At 46.6% G+C, this 20750-nt stretch overlaps 1 protein-coding gene across 3 annotated transcripts in view; it reads left to right on the top strand.

Annotated features, from left to right (window-relative positions):
• Window positions 1–20750, top strand: part of LOC138580127 (putative DBH-like monooxygenase protein 2) — a 548912-nt gene that overhangs the window by 269479 nt on the left and 258683 nt on the right. The window lies entirely within an intron of this gene.

Here is a 20750-nt window from a genome sequence, read left to right as displayed (position 1 = left end):
GGGGAAAGAAAACAAAACAGCACTGCAATAATCCTGCCCACAACCAACAATCATTGGACTCTCTTTGATGCTTCTGGCAAGTTGGAGAAAAAGATCCCCCAGGCTGAACTAGGCCTTTCTGAGACCCTACTTGTGTCCTGCCATACTGAGAGGGCAGCTATAGAAGTTGGGAGCACCAAGGGTGCTGATCAACATGATGGAGCTACTATTTTGAGCCCTCTTGGGAACCCATTGTATCACCTTCCAATTATGGGTCCACCTCACCCACCGAATCCTGATATGTCTGGGACTCAGACACCACCTCGATAGCAGTGATGGGCCAGGAAAAGTCTCTGGCTCATCTTGCGATTTCTAAGGACAGTTAACCTGGATTTGTATATTGGAAGAAGCCTCAAAGGACCTATTCATTTTAGAAGTTGCGGATTCTATCAATACTTGTGCATTGTGCGCTACACTTTCTAATGAGTAAACACAGGTAAACATGGAATTTGTGTGATAATTTATGACTTCTTAATAGGACTAAAAAATGATGTTTCATCACTGTCTGATATGCTGAACACAACATGTGTAACAAACTCTAATTCTATTCTCTCAGCAACCATTGACCAGTTTTCACCCTTGTCCAAGCCTGATAAATTAAGGATACCTGATACCCAGGTAAATTTGCTGTCTGTGTCAGATGGTGCACGACGAAAGAGGCCACCACAGAGTGCACCTGTCCAAGTGCACAGTGCCCCCACTCAAACTGCTATATTGTCTGTCCCCTCAACCTCACACTCAAACTCTTAGTGGAGGGACAGTCAAACGAGTCAGCTGCCTAGTCTGCATTTAGCATCGCCTCTGGCCGGTGTCATAGTGGGAGTTGATTCCTTATCCAAAGGCTTGCCTGAATCTATGGTGTCCCTTATTAACAAGACAACTCGTTGGATTAACACCAAAAGGGGTGGTTGGTGTGTCAACCCTAAAACAATATTAATGGCTCATCGTGTCAACTGGGTAGGATCAACAAAAAAATCTAAAAGTGGTGATTGTATTGTGGTATTATTTTCTAGCCCATGTTTTGCCTGGCAGATTATGAATTAATCTCAGGGAGTCTGCACAGCAAGGAACAGACTTAGAATGTTTCCACTATCTCATCTTGACCCACTGATATTGGGATTAACAAAGGAACCATCAAAGGAATCCACCACATTTGAGGATGGACTTTCTGACGGGCAGACAATTCGAATGTCTGGGAGTAGTAGAACCACACACAGGGTCTATTAGGCCCCAAGTTCTGCAGTTTCCCTCACTGGCATCAAAGCATCTGATAGCCCTTAGTGATAGTCCAATCACCCTCAACAGATTTGAGTGTCTCTCCAATCTTGAGGAAATTGATTGACTTCCAACTGATGTGGTTCCTCAACCCAACCCAACAGCTAGTTGCACCCCAATGATATTCCAGGTAAATACACTTTAAGGGACATCTGGGTTTTTCTGCTATTGATTATTTCTATATTTCACTAATTCTGTGGCCAGGGTTACAGGATGTATTTGTCCTATAACATATATGCAGTGTCCATCACTCCATTATGCTAAATATTCAATGGCAAGCTAATTGGGAAAATCTGAATATAATACCACACTTACATCATGTGGAATTGGACAGCCAAAGGGTCAGGTTAAACTGGTCAGGTATTAATGACACTCTTTTAATACAACAGATTGTAAACTATAAAAAGGCTACTATTAGTTGTCTCTGGTCAGGTGATGACAACGCACCTGAGGTAATTGTAGAAGCATACACCAAACTGATGAGTTACACATCAGATCTTTTTTTATCAAACAAGCGCCATAACCTTAGTTTCAAAACAAAGGGATGTTTCAATGAAGAGTGCACATAGGATCAAAAAGATTTGTTCTCCACCCTAACAACTCCATCATCGAGATTAGAGATAACAACACATGTGCCCATTACAAAGATGCCATCACAACTAGGAAAAAAGCTTTTTATAAGGAAGCCTGCGACTCATTGCTTGCTGCCATCATTTCCAATGACTGTCGCAAGTTTTGAGAGAGTGCTAATAGATGTCTCCTATATATACAAACTAATGCTGGCCTGGCCACTTCAGTCGAGGATTCTATCTGCGCATCCCATTTTCCGAATTTATATAAGGAGAGGCACCCTGCAAATGTCGCAGAAACCTACAATGGTAAATCACCCAATCCGACTGGAACTGAGCTGCTGACTGCCCTGATTCATTCCAACTCTAGAAGCTTAACATTATCAGTGGTGGAAATTCTAGCCACAATTAGCAAGAAAGTGCACAACCATTCCCTGGTCCAGATGGTATCCCTGCTGATGTCTATACAAATCTCAGAGAATTTTGGTTTCCAATTTTAACAGTTGCATTTAGTTCATGTCATGACCCTTGCCCCTGGCCCTCACTGGCAAGTCAGCCTTCCAGTTAGGGCCAGGTCAAAGGCCTTAAAACCTCATCCAAGACTCTCATGGAGTCAGTCCTGGTCAGTATCATTGCTGGAACATTACGGTGCTCGGCGAGGAACATCGCAACCTACAAGGAGAGAAAAGACACAGGTTAGCAATATAAAGGTGAAACAGTGCCGCGCATCGCGCATTACTCACCGGACAGCATCGCGCACACCGCGCTTTCGCCTACCGGCCCATGCTCATCTTCAAAATGCATGACAACACCAAAATACCTTTCCATACCTAAAAGGAAAGTAGCAAGACATTATTATTCGAACTAAACGGAACATAAGAACTGCATATAAAGACTGTAAAGCAGCAAACCTACGGAGTCGCAGCAGGCCTGGATTCCCATAGGGTGTTTGGAACCGGTGAAGTAACTTGGTCGCTGCTCGCCCCCACATCTACGTGCCCCTGCCACGAGGAGCAGGACGGAGAATCCACCTTTCACAATATTAAGGTGTGGGGAAGGCCCAAGGGGGAGGAAGAAGTTGAGGCCATGGGAGGAGGGAAAACATAAAGACAATCTGGTATTGAATCCAGCTCTCCTACATTGCAGACCCATCTTTAACCAGAGGCATTACCAAGGGACCGGGAGAGGGTTTGAGAGTGCAAATCATCCAACCAGGGCTGGGGGGCGTCGCGTGGATACCAGGTGAGCGTAACTGTTCATAGGTGAAGAAGGGATAAGTATCCTGAGTGCCTGTTTCCAAATAAGTAGAAACAGGCACTCATTTACCCAATTTAAAAAAGGAAAGATGGACAATCCAGCGGTCCATAGGCCAATCTCACTCCTAAATACTCAAAACAAATCTTTGGGAGAGCTTTACTGGGAAAGAGTTAAGACTGGGTGGATCAAAATAATGTTCTTTCTAAAATATAATTGGGCTTTAGGCAGGGTTTAGGACATATGAACAGGCATTACATTTATAATTAATTATGGCCTATTCCGTGTTCATTAGGCAAGAAATGATCTATTTAGGATTCATGGATCTGTCGACTGCTTTCGACAAAGTCAACAGGTCCAAGTTATGGGTTAACTTAATACAATGCAATTGCCCCAAGGACCCTAGTAGTTGAACTGAAGAATATTCATAAGGATAAAGAGGCTTGTGTTAAAAGCGAAGGGGCGGGACACTGCACTTTGTATTTCCCTATTGCCACTGGAGTAAGACAGGGTGCATTTTGGCACCCCTGCTCTTTTCCCTTTACATTAATGATCTTCAGAGAGCTCTAACAGAACTGGGACAGATGCTCTGAAAATTAGAGACAAGAAGATCCCAGCTTTCTTATATGCTGACGACACAGTCTTGATTGCACTAACGCGACACAGTCTTGATTGTACAAACGCCCCAGGCTCTTCTGACACTTATCAATGAATTTACCAACCTTATCACCAAGCTAGATTTAGAAGTCAATGCAACTAAGTGAGCTGTTCTTGTCTCTCACAGACCAGGAAAGAGAATAAAAGCCCCAACATTTAGATGCAATGCTTCTATCATACCCATGGTCCAGGAGTTTGACTATTTGGGCATTCGCTTCAGGTGCTAACCACTTGGAAAAAAACAAACCAGCAAAATGAAAAGGGCAACTGGTGGCGTCATTTGCTTCTCTGGAAGGTGCAGGTTGCAGCCATTGAATATGATGCTTGAAATATACAAAAAAATAAACTCTTTCAGTTTTGATTCATGGGGTCTCGCTTTGGGGGTTTGGGAATCTGTCCCCACTACAGATAAGAAAATTCTAGGTCTCCCACATTCCATGCCAAATTATGCAGTGTACCAAGAGCTTGGGGTCAATTTCATCAAAGGCGACCTAGGGTTGCAAACTGTCTTAAACTGGTTAAGAATTTGGAGAAATCCACGTGCAAATTTGACCCAATTCTTAACATACCCTGGTTTAAGCATGTTAGAAAATGCCTTTTTAACATAAATGCACTACAGCATTTTAAGCCCAATAATGTCTTAACTGCATTGATGGTGACTCATTTTAGAAATCAACTCCAACTTCACTCAAAGACTGCACGAGAACCAGGCAGCTGTTTCATCAACCACTTTTAAGCTGTACTTGACCTGCTCTGACCACATTTATGAATGGTCAGTTATAACCAGAGCAAGATTCAATGGTTTACCTCTTAGTGTGGTCACGGCCCAGTGGTCGGGTAAAACTGCTGATAACTCATGCCTGTTGTGTGGTGCTGCTCAGGAAGATCTGCTTCATTTGACCCTTTTTTGCCTGGCATATGCCCATGTTAGAAGTACTGCACTAATTCCTTTTCTCAGAAGTAAGGGTTTTGTCCAATTTTGTGTTGCTTTTTTTACCTGTTGATTGTGGATAACCCAATGGTAGGATGGACAATGCTAACAATTCTGGATCGAGCTGCTACATAAACGTACTAATGGCAGGGGAGCCTTGTCTGGAACAAATATACACAACACTTCCACAGCTGAACTAGGCCTACATGGCTGACGCATGTGTAATATTAGTTTAACATGGCTGGGATAACTGTGAGAGATGCTGGCTATCATGCCCTAACTCGGGCATGGCTTATATTTTCAATTTAACGGGCCAGCAGGACATACTCCTCACAGTTATGCAGTTTCTGGAACAGAGGTGCATTTTCTAAATGCAGCCCCTGCCCTGCATAGACTTGGCTGTCACTGCAGTGGAAAAGAGGGCACCTATGACCTGAACCTGCTCTGTGCCACTGCATTGAGTTTTATGAAAGGGAAATCTGATCAGCGGGTTTCCCTTCCTGACATGTAATCACCCGCATCATATTATTATTTAATACAAATCAAAAAATCCAGGGCTTTCACACCCTTGCCAGATGCCAATTCATCACAATGCACTCCAGCCTCCAAGATCCCTACTTAACCAGGGGGTTAACATCCGTACCTCATTGAAAGTGGAAAAGGTGAATGTGAAATCAATCCTAAAGAACAGAAGAAGAAGACAAACCTTCAACACATTGTGAGGAAACCCTGCCAGATCTTTAAACTGTACAAGACGTCCTCCTGAAGGTGGAGCTCGGGCAGTGTCTTTCAACACCAACCTTCTTCAGCCCACCATGGGAGGGTGAGTCTAGTGCTTTCTTTTATTGATGCATCTAATACAGCAAGCTTTTGTGATTCCCTGCGCTGAGATGACTGGCTGTGATCTTTGCAGAGTTGCTGAGCAGAGAAGGCAACAATGCCAACAGTGACTGGGGGCATTGACAGTCCCCAGTGACTGTGATCTTTGGCTGGGAAGGATTCCTGTGAGAATCTGTCCAAGATTGTCCACACCACAGAGAGTGCATCTTTGAGTTTCTGCTGCATCCATGCGGCCCTATTTCCTCAACATTCTGCAACCAGAGAGACCAGAGACCAGTACACCATCCAGCACAAGACTGCACAAAACATTTCAAAGGTTTCACTGGTAACACGATTTGTGCCTGGACTGTCAGGAAAAAGAGAAATATTGCTTCAGTTTAGGAGGGTCACACCATATGGACAACGGAGAGGGATTATACAACCTGTAGAGAATGAATACTAAATGCCTCTTTGGTAAGGTGTAACAGGTTGCGAGCTTGAGACTTCGTATCCTAGGAGTCTCTGAAAGTACATAACACATGCACAAACATTTCCATGGAAGACTCTGGGACATGCATTGCTCCTTAAACAAGTGTTGTTGCAGAACCCTCTGCTAAGGTTCTGTGGTTGACTTGTGCCCCGGGTTCAGTCCCCTTTCCATTGTCATAGTCTGCTCGTGCACCCCTTCTTTCCAAGCATTCGTCCAGTACCTTCCCCTTTCCATTTGTGCTGACGTTGCTATTCATTATCGGACGGATCCCAGTTGGAGTTTGGACCAAGTTTACAGAGAGTGGAAAGATTTCAGTGTAGACTTTTATGGATGGCAATTTTCGGCAGATTTCAGATTGAATTCTCTGGGTCGAATACAGGGAGGATGATTTGGGCCTTGGAACATTTTCCCTGAACTCTTGGGTTGATTACTGAACTCTGCCTCTGTTCCCCATTCCCTTGCTCTGCCCTACACTGCATAGGATATAGGGCCTCATTACACGGTAGGCGGTAAGGGAATACCGTTACCGGTAACGAAATACCGGTAACGGTATTTTCCCAAGCCGATCACGACCCGGACCCACCGCTATTAGTGGACCCGTAAAGTACGGCGCCACCAATAGCAGCGTGGCCGCTTGCGCGCGACCCCCACACCGTAAACAGCACCATGGCGCAAATAGCACGCAATCACAACCCATGCGTACACGGCAATACCGGCATCCCAAAGACCCAAAAAGCATGTACCGGCATGGCGCTAATAACAGCATCGAAAACCACACGTTAAGAGTCCTGAGCAGTGTTCCCATCTGCCCATCTGCCCCAGGTGGACACAACCAGCACAGGTGGAGTCAATGGAGACAGCCAGCACTAAAGAGCACACCACACCCCTTCCCACACCCCTTCCCACAGCAAGATGGTCCCAACACCAGCAGCATGACATAGGCCTGCGTACATGACTGCAGTGCAGCACCAGCAACAACAGGCAGCACCGAAGAGACGTAGGAGTAGGAGTAGGAGGCCGAGACCTGCGCAGCAAGCACCACCGGGGCACCCAGAAACACCACAAGGGCAGCCAACAAACCCCCGGAATCAAGGCGAAGATGACCATGGTATGTGTAAGGCACAACAAAATGTGCATCTGATAGAATGTGCCCATGGCACCATGCAAACACCAGATGAGCATGATGTGGATGTGGATGAGTATTGTCGAAATGCCCAGCCCGGACATGCAAGAGGCGATGGCATGGCGGGACAGGATCCGCGTCAGCATCGGAATCAGGAATAGCATCAGGAACAAAGGTGGAATATCATGCATGGAGAGACGTGCATTGTTGCCCTTGTGGCCGTCTTGAGGCCCACAAAGGGCCCTCTCCCAAAGAAAATCACACATACACAATGATGGAGACCATGCCTGTTTTTCAACTGCAGAAGAGTGTATTTTGAACATACCGTGTACAGAAAGTGCATAACCCCAACTGTGCAAACACCCTCCCTCCCTCCCCCACAACACCCCCGAATACACCCTCCCCCCCTCCCCCCACAACACCCCCGAATACACCCTCCCCCCCCTCCCCCCACAACACTCCCACGTGAGTTCCAAGGCGTGAACATGTCCTTCCCCAAATGTGGCCGATATTCCTTGTTGGCCCTATTTGTTGGCTCCTTCTTCGGGCGTTTGCGATGGTGTGCGCCTGAGGTTGCGCATAGAGCGGCGTAGGGGGCTTGTCTGCCGCGAACTCCCAGAGGAGGCTGGGCCTGTTTCCTCCTGGGTAGGGAGTGGACATCTGCCCTCAATCGCCTCCGCAATGCGGATCATGGCCTGCCTGAGTTGCCCCATCTCATTGCATATGCGGTTGGTGCATGCCTCCATGGCCTCCCTCGCCTGGCGTGCGAATGCACCAATGTCCTCCCTCAGGTGCCCTGTCTCTGCCACATGTTGACCTACCAGACCAGCCATTTCGGTCTGCCTCTGGTAGATGGCTGATAGGTCAAGTTCCTCGTTGTCTGCCGGTGGAATGGCTGATGCGCCTGGATCAATAGCACTGGCATCAGGCGTAGGTTCCAGGGGGCTCCATGACACATCATGTGTGTGGGCGGGCGATCCGCCTTGGCTGAACGGACCTGGTGAAAACATTGGGGATGCGAGTAAGTGGCGTGTGGGGATGGGGCTCTGACTCAGATCCTCATTCACCGATGCTTCCTCCGCATCGGAAAGTGGCCCAGTGGCTGCTGCCTCACCCGTAGAGCTGGTGGCAGCAGAGTGTACTCCCTCCATGCTGCCTTCAATTGATGGGAGACACACTCCCGTGGTTACCACAACAGCGGCAGGCATGGCCTCTGGCTGCGTGGCACTGCTGCTCCTGCTGCCTTTGTCCCGGTCACTACTCTTGGGTCCCCTAGAGGATGTTGCGTGGTCCCCGGTGGCATCCCTCCTGGCTTTTTTCATGGGTGTGGGAGTGGGTGCTGACGTGCGTGGCTCCTCATTTTCCGTGTGTGATCCTGCAGGGGTGATAAGAAGGGTAAATCATCATCTATGGGTCTACCTGCATTATGGCAGATGTATACGTCATGCAGTTTGATGCATTTTGGGGTCATCATTGTGGAGGCATGGAATGGGGATGTTGGCTGGCTCATGCATGATTGGCCCTGTGTTGGTGGGTATGTGATGATGCATGCATGTCTGTTTGTGGCTGGATCCACGGTATTCATATGGACACATGATTGTGGGACCCTTCACTGCGCATTTTTGGGTGCATACACTCACCTCCATCCGATGAAACGGCCATGCCATGCTCCATATCGCCGACCCCCTCTATCGACTCGACTCCTATTGTGGAGGCACATATCTCCTCCGACTCCTTCATCTTCAAGGGGGATTGTGCGCCACCTCCTGTGGCCATTGCCATGTTGCGGTTCACAGATAAAATGTTGCGCACACGCACCCGGAGGTCGTCCCACCTTTTGCGGCATTCCCTGACACTCCGGGTGGTGGTGCCCACCGCACTGACTTTTAGCGCGACTTCGGCCCAGATGGCCTTCTTCTTAAGGAGGGCCTCCCGCCGCATATCGTTAACAAATACTACTCCTGCATTTGCAGCAAGTGTGGTGGTCAGCATCATTAGTTCCTCATTAGTGAACTTTTCTTTGCGCTGGCGATCAGCAGTTTTTTTAAGCGCCTTCGGCATCCTCGAGCTACCCGGTATGGTTCCTGGTCGGAGTTGCCTGGATATATGTCCTGGATGCAGAGGATGGCAATGGATTGTGTTTTTTGAAGATGGCCGCTGTGCTCTTTCCCGTTCCTGTGCGACGACGTAATTTCCGGTTCCGCTTTTTAACGGTGTGCGGTAATGGCGGTGTCCGCTATTTACGGGTAGCGGGAGGGCAGAGGCGCTATCGGCGGTTTTGCGGGCGCCGGTAAGGGGCTTTTTGGGGTATTTAGCGGCAGGGCGGAACGGTCATTTACATCATGGCGCTATGCTCGTGTCCGCGTACTCGTGATGGGACGCTATTAGCGGCCTCTTGCGAGGGCGGACGCGCTAATGGCGCCATGCCGTAAAATTCCGATTTTTTCCGCCTACCGTGTAATGAGGCCCATAGCCTTTATGCGTTTCTGCTATTCACATGTGGGTGAATTCATGCTATTCCAAACCCAAGTACGAGGAATCGGTAACTTCTATATATATGCATGTCTATACAAAGTGTATTTGTCCTCACTGTGGGAAATGAACTAACTAGTCATTGGGCCTCATTACGACCCCGGCGCTAAACCATGGTGCTATTAGCACCATGGTCCATGCCGGGGTCCGCCATGGTGAATGGCGGAATTACCGCCTGATTCCCAGGTTGGCGGGGCGGTAATTTCCCATTCACCATGGGCCCTTCCCCATTCCCATTTTTGCCCCATAGGGCTCAATGGAAATGGGGAAGGCGCTAAGTACGGTGCCGCAAATTGCGGTACCGTACTTAGCACCAAGGTCCCTTTGCGGGTCCCTACTTTAAGGCCTGCTAAAAGCAGGCGTTAAGGTCGGGTCCTGCAAAGGGAACTCGTAATCAGGCGTTAAGGGTTTAACATCGCCGACACCTTTTACGGCGCCGTTAAACCCTTAACGCCAGGGTCGTAATGAGGCCCATTGTAATTTTCGGTAGCCCAATCAGGAGGGTGTGTGCCTCATATTACTTCCCTACCTTTTTTGTACCTGTGATTTGTTCATGGTAGCTTAACAGTGTGACTTTCTGCTGATAACCAATAGGTTTCTGTGGGCAAGCGGTGGCAGGTCAAATTCATAGAGCACAACAGAAAACTTGAAGAAAACTCATCCATAATGTTATTGAGTATATCACTAGGTAATTCTGGGAGAGGCCTATCTGCTGAGTGCTAGCACAGGCTATTCACCTGAACTTGGGATGGGTCAGACTAAAAGTGCTAGACTTGAATGCTGGTTCAAACTTTTGCAGATAAAGTTATCGGTTCGAGCCATTACAGCCTCCATAGACATGACTCTCAAGTCAGCTGAGTCACCAAATGTCCAAAGTGGCTTGGATCAACTCAAATCGGCTTCATCTAATGTAAGTCATTGGGCCTCATTATAAGTGTTGCGCTCCCATAATGAAGGGGGCCGGTACGGGTCCGGCCCCCTTCATTACGGGAGCGCCGATTACGAGCTTCCCATTGCGGGCCCTGGATCGCACGCCTGGTAAAAACAGGCGTGCTTTCCAGGTCCCGCGAGGGGAAGAGGGAGGCAATAACGGCCCAGATGTAATCTGCCCATTATTACCTACCTCCCCATTCCCATTGAGCCTTATGGGGGCTCATATGGGAATGGGGATGGGTTCCTGCAAGGAGGACTTACCGGGTCCTCCTATGTCGGAATAATTCCGGTAATTCCTCATTGCAGGAACCCGGTAATGGAGCCCGGAACGGAGGCAGCCATGGAGCTAATAGCTCTATTAGCGCCATGGTTGCCGCCGGTATTTTACCGTGTCCGCCTTGGTGGATGGTGGAATTACCACCCTACTCCAAGGTGAGCGGGGGTGGTAATTCCCCATTCACCAAGGCTCTTCCCCATTCCCATTTTTGCCCCCATAGTGCATAATAGGAATGGGGAAGGCGCTAATTAGCACCAACGTCCCTTTGCGGCACCCTACTTTAATGGCTGGTAAAACCAGCCGTTAAGGTCGGGTACCGCAAAGGGAACTCGTAGTAAGGCGGTAAGGGTTTACCGGTACCAGTGCCCTTACCGGTACCGGTAAACCCTTACCGCCTACCGTGTAATGAGGTCCTAAGGCTCCAATTAGCTGAAAAAAACATTTAAAATAGAGATGGATTTTAAGACACGATTGAGCAGGTTTTCAAACCTTTTTTTGACACAAGTGATGTGCTTATGCATTTGTGAAATGCCCTCCCAGCGCCCATATAGGTTATGGGAGCCCATCAGACATTAGTTTTGGGAGCGTGCTTCCGACATGAATGCATGTCAGCGGGCTGGCAGGCGCATCATTTGCACTGCCACCCAGCCCCCGGAATTGGGCAGGTCACCTTTGTGGATGTGACGAGATGCGCTTGCACAACTCTTGACTAGTGCCAAAAAAGGGCCTTCTGCATATTTTCTCATAGAATCTGAATGTGCGGACAGAGATGCACACATTCGGATGCACTATTTCACTGCCTTTGCACATTTCCAGAAATAAGGGGGCGGGAAGTGTCTGTGCTTTTCAAAGCACATCCCAAATCTACAAAAATAATTTACTTTGATTGAAATGCACAGAGAATAGTCACATTTCTTGCACCAATTTGGAATCGGTGAAAGCGGATATAAAATTCATGATCATGGTCCTGCAGTTTCTTTTAAATGGAACAGCAGCTGCATAAAACGCTGCTGTCCCACTTGCATGCCTGTCTCTCAAAAAGGGATAGAAGGTAAAAGGGAGTGAAACTATCGAATACTTGTATCTATTGTGAGGGGTGAGAAATGTGATACGGACAAAGATTTGAAGTTGTATCACAAGTAGCCATTTTAGTAAATAGCAAGGGTGTGATAAACGCCTCACTTTCCCTACCCTAACAAGGATATCCCTGCCTCTTAAACTAAGACTAAAGGAAAACACTCTACAAAGGAATGTGTCCCTCACACTAATACATCTAACATAAATTATACAGGTATCATATGGTCAATTTAAGTTCAACAAAATAACAATTATATTCAAAACATCAGCTATGTATATCGGTATCGGTCGGTTCTCCCTTCCCCAGGATTAAACCCTTAACTGCTGAGAGTTTTCCCTCGCAATGGTGAGTCCTTTTGTGGAGATTTCGGTATGTCGCCATTCAATCCCTTGTAACTTTTTTGTTACACAGGATATCTCGTCCAAATTTGGCTATTTTTCCCTTTTTTCCAATATTACATGCGTGGATGGAATGGAAGAGGAGTGCAGGAAAGCTGATTGGGAAGACAAAAATGAATATATGGTACACAGCCTTTTTATGCTGACGGACGAAACAGATGTATTTAGCATTTGAAAATAAGGAAAACAAATGTGGTGAGTGTTAGGGAAAATTCTCAGAAATGTGTTAATTCCCTTCTACCTTCGAGACCCCCAGCTCTTTTGCTGGACTTTAGGACTTTTAATTTTTATCCTGGCGAAAGTGAGACCTTTTTCCCACGCTCTATTTGATTTGAACTCTGTCGGCCTCATCCCGAGATTGGAGGTAGTCATGGTGCTATTTGCGTCATGACTGCCTCCAATAACGGGTCCGGCACCGTTCTAGTTCAATGGGGACTTACCGGTGTAGTCCGACCTTTGCGGAATACCCATTGACAATGCATATGTCAAGCCCGTTATTTGCGCCCTGGTCAGACCAGGCGTTAAAGGAGGGACCCGCTAAGGGATTACCGGCACCGGTCTCCTTACCGATGCCCGGTATCCCTTACCGCCCCACTCAGAATGAGGCCCTGTTTCTTTTGGTTTTGGAGTCTGACAAACTCCATAGGCATCATCTTTTTACATTGCGACACACAGCACCTTAAGTGCAGTGACACAGGGACGTCTTTTAGATTTCCCAAAGGTTTAAATACCTTCACTTGGATAAACTACTGTTTCCAAGAGCAGTAAAATGAAATTGACTTTACTTACCTTTTGTAACTTGGCAAACACAGCACTGTAAAGGGATTTCAACCAGGCACACACCCAAGTCTCGCCCAGCATGTAGTGCGCAAGTGAAACCCTTATTTATTTTTATCTATAAGTTCAATATTCTGAATGATATACCACTCATATCACACCCTTCTCAAAATACCCACAGGTTACACTGAACCAGGAATCAGGCTAGTTTGCAAAGGTGCATATTTAATTATTTAGAATTTTAAATCACAATATATTTTTAATAGGTAACAACAATCACCAATGGGTGACAAGAACAATGAATAATATCTTTAATGCACTGGGAATCAGGTAATGAACACAACACAAATGCAGCACAGAAAGGAATACTTTTGGGTTGGTTTGGAACAGATAGCACTGTGGTTAGAGATTCCCCCTGCAACACCCCTCAACCCACCAATTGGCAATTTAAATAGATGTGAGGAGAGAGCAGGTACTCTGGAACAATACAGAACAAACAGAATATCACTCCCACCTTTCCCCCTTAAACACAAGAGAAAAACGGATTTGACTTTTCTGTCAGCATGGCTTTGAAACTGGCTGAGCAAAAACACTAAACTTGGCCAGAAATGCTTAAATTATAATATATTTCTAACGGAGCCGCTTTGAAAAGATGTAAACAAGCTAAAGCAATGATTTAATCAAAAGAAAATATTTAGAATCTCAAAAGCCAAGTGGGAATGAATTTAAAGGCAAGTCACACGTGTAAAACTTTTGCAAATGTAGCTAAGGATGTTAGGTATCAGTGGGAATTGAAATTTCGTTTCTATCTTTAGAACTGAGCGAGTTATGGAGGTTTTAGTGAGAGGTGTTTTTCAAAAATAAAGACACGAGTTTGGACAAGAACTTCAGTTTAAAACCAGAAAATATGGCTTATGCTTCTACTCAAGACTAGAGCATGCAGACTAGACAACAAGGTTGGGCCGCAGTAAGCTCTGAGACTAATTCATGACTTCAGTAACAGATCCCCAGCACCTTTCCCGGCAGAACCAGTCCACACACTCGAAGTGGGATTTATGGAGGAGAGTTAAACAAATCAAAGTGACTATAAAAAAATGACGCTTTCGCAACTAGACAGAATACGATAGCACTAAAGATTTTGACACTGTTACTGGTTATGTAGGTAAGGGTAGTTCAGAGATTGGAGTGGAACAAGGTCAGGTAAGGTATACAATAGTTCTCTAGCATCCTATTAATACTCACAATCCACTGGGATTTAAGATTTTAGGCCTGTCAAGCTTCTGGTCACTGGATCGGGTCTAACAGGGAAAGACAGCACATCAGGCGCAGGACTAGATCAGCTAGGCCGGTCACCGGAACTCCACAGGATCTGCCCTTCTTGTTTCTGGATATTTCCATTCAGTGGGATTGCGAGTTCATCAGGCAAGCATTTATGGTACAAGCCAGATAGTTTCAGGATGCTTCCCTAGACCACAGCGCTTCACTGGGTTGTAAGGATTAGTTCAGGATTAAGTGAGGCCTTCTGCTTGGCCTGGTGATTGGCATCTGGATCTGGAAGGATGTTGAAAGCTGTATGTTGAATACTGGATCAGAGTGCTTCGCTGGAATCAGAAGAGAGAGTGTCTTTGTGTTGTCAGCTGTCTCGATTTATCCTTTCCAATGACATCACAAAAATGGGTGTATGAGCCAGCTTATTAAGCTGCCGCTGTGAGCTGGGATTGGATCAGAGCATCATCTGCGCCTTGCACCCGAGTGATTGGATCAAGGACAGATGATGTCAAATTTATGGTTTGGTTTTAACAATCCATAGAAACCTCCCCTAGCCACTAGTATCAAAATCGAATTTTGTCCTAAATACATATTTACACATTTGTAACCTCTATGAAAATCACATACAAGGATTACACATATTATGGAGTATCTGTTCCTCAAAATCCCACAGCTGTGAGACTTTGTATCGCCTTTTTGCAGCATTTTGTCCATTTTGCCATGAACACATTTTCCAAACTTTCTCCAAATGTACACAAATATGTGTGTTTACCATAGGAATGTGTGTGCAAAGTTTAATTATTCTAGCCTAAATACAGTTCCCATAAAACCACATATATTGCCATTCCTGTTCAGGTTATGCTACACAGTGCCACCACATTTTGAAATGTAGGGCAAAACATTAGAGTAACAAATCTGCCCGTTTTATATTTTTCACCATTTCTGATAGCGAGTTATAAGTCTCTAAATATTGTTCATTACAGATTCTTAGCAGCAAACGGTCCACCTTTTGTATGTCTCTAGAGTCAAGGAGTAGCCCCCACCTTTTTGGGATTTCCTTCTGCAAGCCTATTTTACGACTTTTTCACACGTCTGTTTCCTGGCCTGGAGGATCTGCCATTGTTCAGTCCTTGGGAGCAGACAAAAGTCTGTCCTACCCCACAATTATCATATGTCAGTGAGCATCTGCTGAGAGGAATGCCTTCTCCTTGGGTGGAAACTGTTTTTCAACTTCTTGCAGGCCCAGCCAGCCTAAGTTACATTTTAATTTCTTGACTTAAAATCAGCACAAAACAAACTTGTTGATTCAGATGACATTGATAAATTACATTCTTAGATTTAAACCTGTGGGATGAAAACAACTGAGATCCATGTTCCTTTCAGCAACAGTCCTTTTATATTTGCTTATCCGGCAGATCTTTAGTTTTATACAACTTTAAGTTTAATCAGGAGAGCCCATTTGACAGGCACTATCATTCACAGGCAATCCAGTTTTGCTGAGAAAATGTTTTGCCCTTAACATTTTAGGACTTTTTAAATTCACAGTTCTTCATTAGATTAAATGGATTTTAGCACCAAGCAGCAACCGGTCCTATGGGACTCAATGGAAACACCAGCAGCATCTCGTGATGCTGCCAGTGTTTCCTCGTCCGCCTGCAGGCGGGCTGTGTTAAACCCGCCAGGTCAAACCTGGCGGGAACATCACCTCCCGCCTGCAGGAGTCGGGATTAGGTGGTCCGGAAACAGCGGTGGTGGCGGGTTTACCGCCACCGTTATTTCCAGACCGCCTGAGTTATAATGAGGCCCTATGTATCCAGACCAGAACTTGGAGTTTTGCTCTTAGCATCTGATCAAGGAGGAGAGTGTACCTCTTCCTGACCTTCTCAGGGGATAGCCTTTAGATGGAAAAATAGAAGGAATTAATCTCTCTTCTGATCTGACTCTGAAACATCAGGAGTGCAAAATTCTGTTAAATCAGTTTGCCTCCCTGTTTGCACAGACACCAGACTTGACCCCTTGAGGCCAGCATGATATACTCACTGGTGACTGACTCCTGTCAAAAGCAGGGGTTACAGAATGTCAGACCATGTAAGAACCCACATACAGGAGGAGGTCAAGAAGATGATTGATCTCGGGGTAATAGAGCCATCTACAAGTCCATGGGCTAGTCAAGCTGTACTAGTAACAAAGGAAGGATCCAAGGAGTTGAGATTCTGTGTGGACTATAGAGCTCTTAATACAGTCAACATGACTGATGCCCATCCTTTACCTAGTACCAATGAGTTAGTGGACAAACTTGGTTCAGCCAAGTTCCTCAGTACATTTGACCTAACATTAGGCCATTGGCAAATAGCACTGACAGACCATGCCAAGGAGAAAACTGAATGTTCTACCCCAGGAGGCCTCTACCAGTTTAGGGTTATGCCTTTGGACTCAAAAATGCACCTGCTACATTCCAAAAGATGGTGAATCATGTTCTGAATGGGACGGAGGACTTCTGCATGGCATAGTTGGATGACATTGCAGTGTTCAGCCCCACTTGTGAAGAGCATCTTGACCTCCTTGGATATGTTTTGCAGGCTCTTGAACAGGCCATCTGACCATAGGCAAGCAAATGTCAAATTGGTCAGAGTAAAGTGGTCTACCTTGGACATGAGGTAGTAGGAGGTGAAATTAGGCTATTGCCTAGCAACGTACAAGCTGTACAAGACTGGGCCACCCCTACTACTCAAACCCAAGTGAGAGCCTTTTTAGGTCTCACAGGTTACTTTCAGAACTTCATTGAGAACTATGGGACCATAGCTTCTCCCTTGAATGTGCTCTCCTCATCCAAATTCCCCAAGAAGGTCAGGTGGAATGAGGAGTGCACCAAGGCATTTGAATGACTTAAGAGAGCCCTTTGTCAAGCTCCAGTCTTGAGAGCTCCTGACTACAACCAGTCCTTTATTGTACAAACTGATGCTTCAAATACAGGAATAGGTGCAGTTTTGAGTCAGCTGGATGAGAAAGGCATCCAGAATTCCGGGATGGTCGGAAGTGATGTCTCCGACCATGGGCACCTGTCTCCCATGTGGGTCGACCGTCCGCAAGCCCATACTGCACCTCTGGTTGGGCTGCGTTACAGGTTTTCCCTCTGGGGAGAAATGGGGACCCTGCTGGGTCTCCCCGGAACTGCTGCTGGACTGGGGGATGGTTGAACCACATGGGAAACAGGCGCCCAATGCCGGAGGCATCGCCTCCGACCATCCTGGAGTACTGGCTGGCATGCGTTACAGCTTTTCCCTTTGCAAAAGGACAGGGACCCTGCCAGGGCTCCCTTGAACCACTGCTGGGCTTGGGGGCGGTCGACCCACATGGGAGATAGGTGCGAAAAGCCAGGGACATTACCCCCGACTCTCCTGGAGATCTGGCTGGCCTGTGTTACAGCTTCTCAATCCGGGAAAGGTTGGGGACCCTGCTGGGGCTCCCTAGGACTGTCGCTGTGCTTGGGGATGGTTGAACCACATGGGAAAAAGCCGGGGAAATCACCCCTGACCATCCTGGATCTCTGGCTGGCCTGTGTGCCTCATCCATTTGGGGCAAGGGGAGAGGGCCACACCCCTTTTTATTAAAAACATTCATCCCTGGTGGTCTAGTGACACCCCTACCCTAGTAAACAGCCAGAAATGGTTGCAGCAGTGAAATTTACATTCAGTGTCACGTCAGCGTGCATTACGTACGCTGAGGAGAAACTGAAGGAAAGGTAGTGCACAATGTTCTGTTCACTTTAAAAGTCTTTCACTTGGCAGTGCAAACAAGATTTGTAATTCTGCAACAAATGATTGTTCAAAGTTTTCAAAACTCTTCCTTAACACAACAGTGGGCTTGCCACTTTACTCATCACCACAACCTTCCACCGTAATGCAGTACTTCAATGTCTTCTTGCCTAACCTGCCAGGCCTACCACTAACAATCCCTGTCCTGGTATACTCGCCTGCCAGGATGAAACTCCCAACTCTACTATTAGTATTTGGTGGTGAGTTTTACTTCAAACATCAACAAAGTCTTTGACTTTCAATAATACTGACATTCACAATTTCTTCCACAAAGATACAGACCTCCTTGGTGCTGTTTATTCCACTGATTAGTTTGCCACATGTAATGCAGATTTAAGTTCCTCTCCCTCTTGACACTTTCCCCAAAGAGGGCTTTGCTCCTACCACTTCTGAGTTTCCACTATCACTCCAGTTATTGCTGGTACTGTCTCTTATTCAGGTTTTTTTCTTCAAGAAAGATGTTTCTTCTATTATACACAATAGCCCTTCTTTGGCTTAGTCAATACTGGTTGGAATTTGGGTTACATACCGCCTTCAATGATAGTTATAATCTTGATTCAATATTGCCCCCTCTTCACTTTGGCCAAGGCAGTTATTGTTTTGATTTAATGTTACCTTTGCCTTACTTGGGTAATGTTGGATACAATCTCCCCACTCATTACTTGGGTCGTGATAATTACAAAATTGCTTCTCTCACTTCCTCTCAATCTGAGTATTGTGCCAGAAATACTTTTGTTAGTTTGGTATTCAAATGTATTATAATTAGCAAGCGGTTTACAACAGTGCGCCACAGGGTCACCTGTCACAGGCCAACTCACCGGCTTCTCCATGCATGTCCAGTTAACCCGCTGCTGCTGCAACTTCTTCCTTAGTCATTGGGTTCGGAGCTTCTGACAACTCCTGTCGGGTTTCTGTGATCCGCGCCTGTAACAACAGGAGCCTTTGTTGCTCTTCGTGTTTCTGGGTGCTCGCCAGCGACCGGTGCAGAACACAGGATCTGTAGAGCTTCTCCCTCCCACGGGACAGCCTGTCACAGCACTGCTTCCTGCTGCATGACCTCTGCAATTCAAGCTTCTCAGACCTATGACTCTCTCAGCACCGTTAACCGGAGCACATGCAGCGATGGTCCCAGCGCCTTCCTTGCTCTGCCTCTGCTGCATACACGGTCTCTGACAATTTCTCCTACTGCTTCTTACTCTCCAGCGTCTCCCATCCCACTCCTCCCTCTCTGCACCTGAAGTGGGTATGGATTGTCGGAAACACTAGACTGCATACTGCAGTTATGTGACTCTCAGTCCCTCTTCCTCGTCCTATACCTAGAGCATTATGTGACTCGAAGCCTATGATGTTCAGGTTTCGTTTATGTTAAAAGCTTCAATTTTAAAATAGGCCATTAAGACCATAGGATCCCTAGGGAAGTTTGTTAGAGAATTCTCCCAATTTCTCTGACCTTGGTCCCCTCCCAGGTGATCCTCCCGAAGAACACCACCCCAAGGGGCAGGATCAGGAAGTGCCATCCTTTCCCTGGTCACATGAGAAGGGTTCCAGGCAAGGGTCCTTGGGATTTATCACCTCTGATGCAACACACTATAAAAGCAGCACAAATTCTGTGTCGTGCCATTTCAAGCCCCTGCTCCACATAGTTTGAATCTTTTGAGCTGAGTTGAACCCCTATTTTTTAGCCATGTTCAAATCTTTTTCGAGGCATCTCACCCATCCCTTGAAGAAATAGTGAGGTGGAGTAATTGTCAGAAGGAATCCTAGGAGCCTATGGAGACACTGGAAGATGCATAATCCTCGACATGTTTAGTGGAATCCAGGATGGCGCCTGCTCGACAATGTTACAACTAACTAGCATTGCAGGTCTAGTGCCTCATTACGAGTCCGGCGGTAACCGAGGCGGTAAAACCACCTGGTTACTGCCGGACTCGTATTACCATTCCGCCTCCGTGATTCCCGGAATTACTGGGGCATTACAACCCAGTTTTCCGGGAATCACGGAGGCGGAATGGTGTTAATCCCCATTCCCATTGAGTCCTATGGGACTCAATGGGAATGGGGATCATGGAAACACCGGCAGCATCTTGTAATGCTGCCGGTGTTTCCTTGTCCGCCTGCAGGCGGGCGGTGTTAAACCCGCCAGGTCAAACCTGGCGGGAACATCACCTCCCGCCTGCAGGAGTCAGGATCAGGCGTTCCAGAAACAACGGTGGCGGGTTTACCGCCACCGTTATTTCCGGACCGCCTGATTTGTAATGAGGCCCCTAGTCTTCCATTCACTATGGAGAGCACGCTCATACTATTCATTCGTCCTTAAGCGCCAAGAACTGACAGGTAACTGCGTTGCTACTCTACTTCTACATTTAGCATTGCTCTGTACTTGCTACTTTCTCTCAAACCTTCCCGAGGTTAAACCCTTGCTCGTTCGTAGTTTTTCTCTTTCTGCCTTAGTACGCGGCATCTCATTCCTCCGGAGACCTGCCTCTTCTGCCGCACTCGGCTCCATTCTACTTT

This window comes from Ambystoma mexicanum, chromosome 3p, assembly GCF_040938575.1.
Source record: "Ambystoma mexicanum isolate Mex_15411 chromosome 3p, UKY_AmexF1_1, whole genome shotgun sequence".
Lineage (NCBI taxonomy): Eukaryota > Metazoa > Chordata > Amphibia > Caudata > Ambystomatidae > Ambystoma > Ambystoma mexicanum.
The sequence above is the reverse complement of the archived record's forward strand: the minus strand, read 5'-3'. Positions and strand labels throughout refer to the sequence as shown.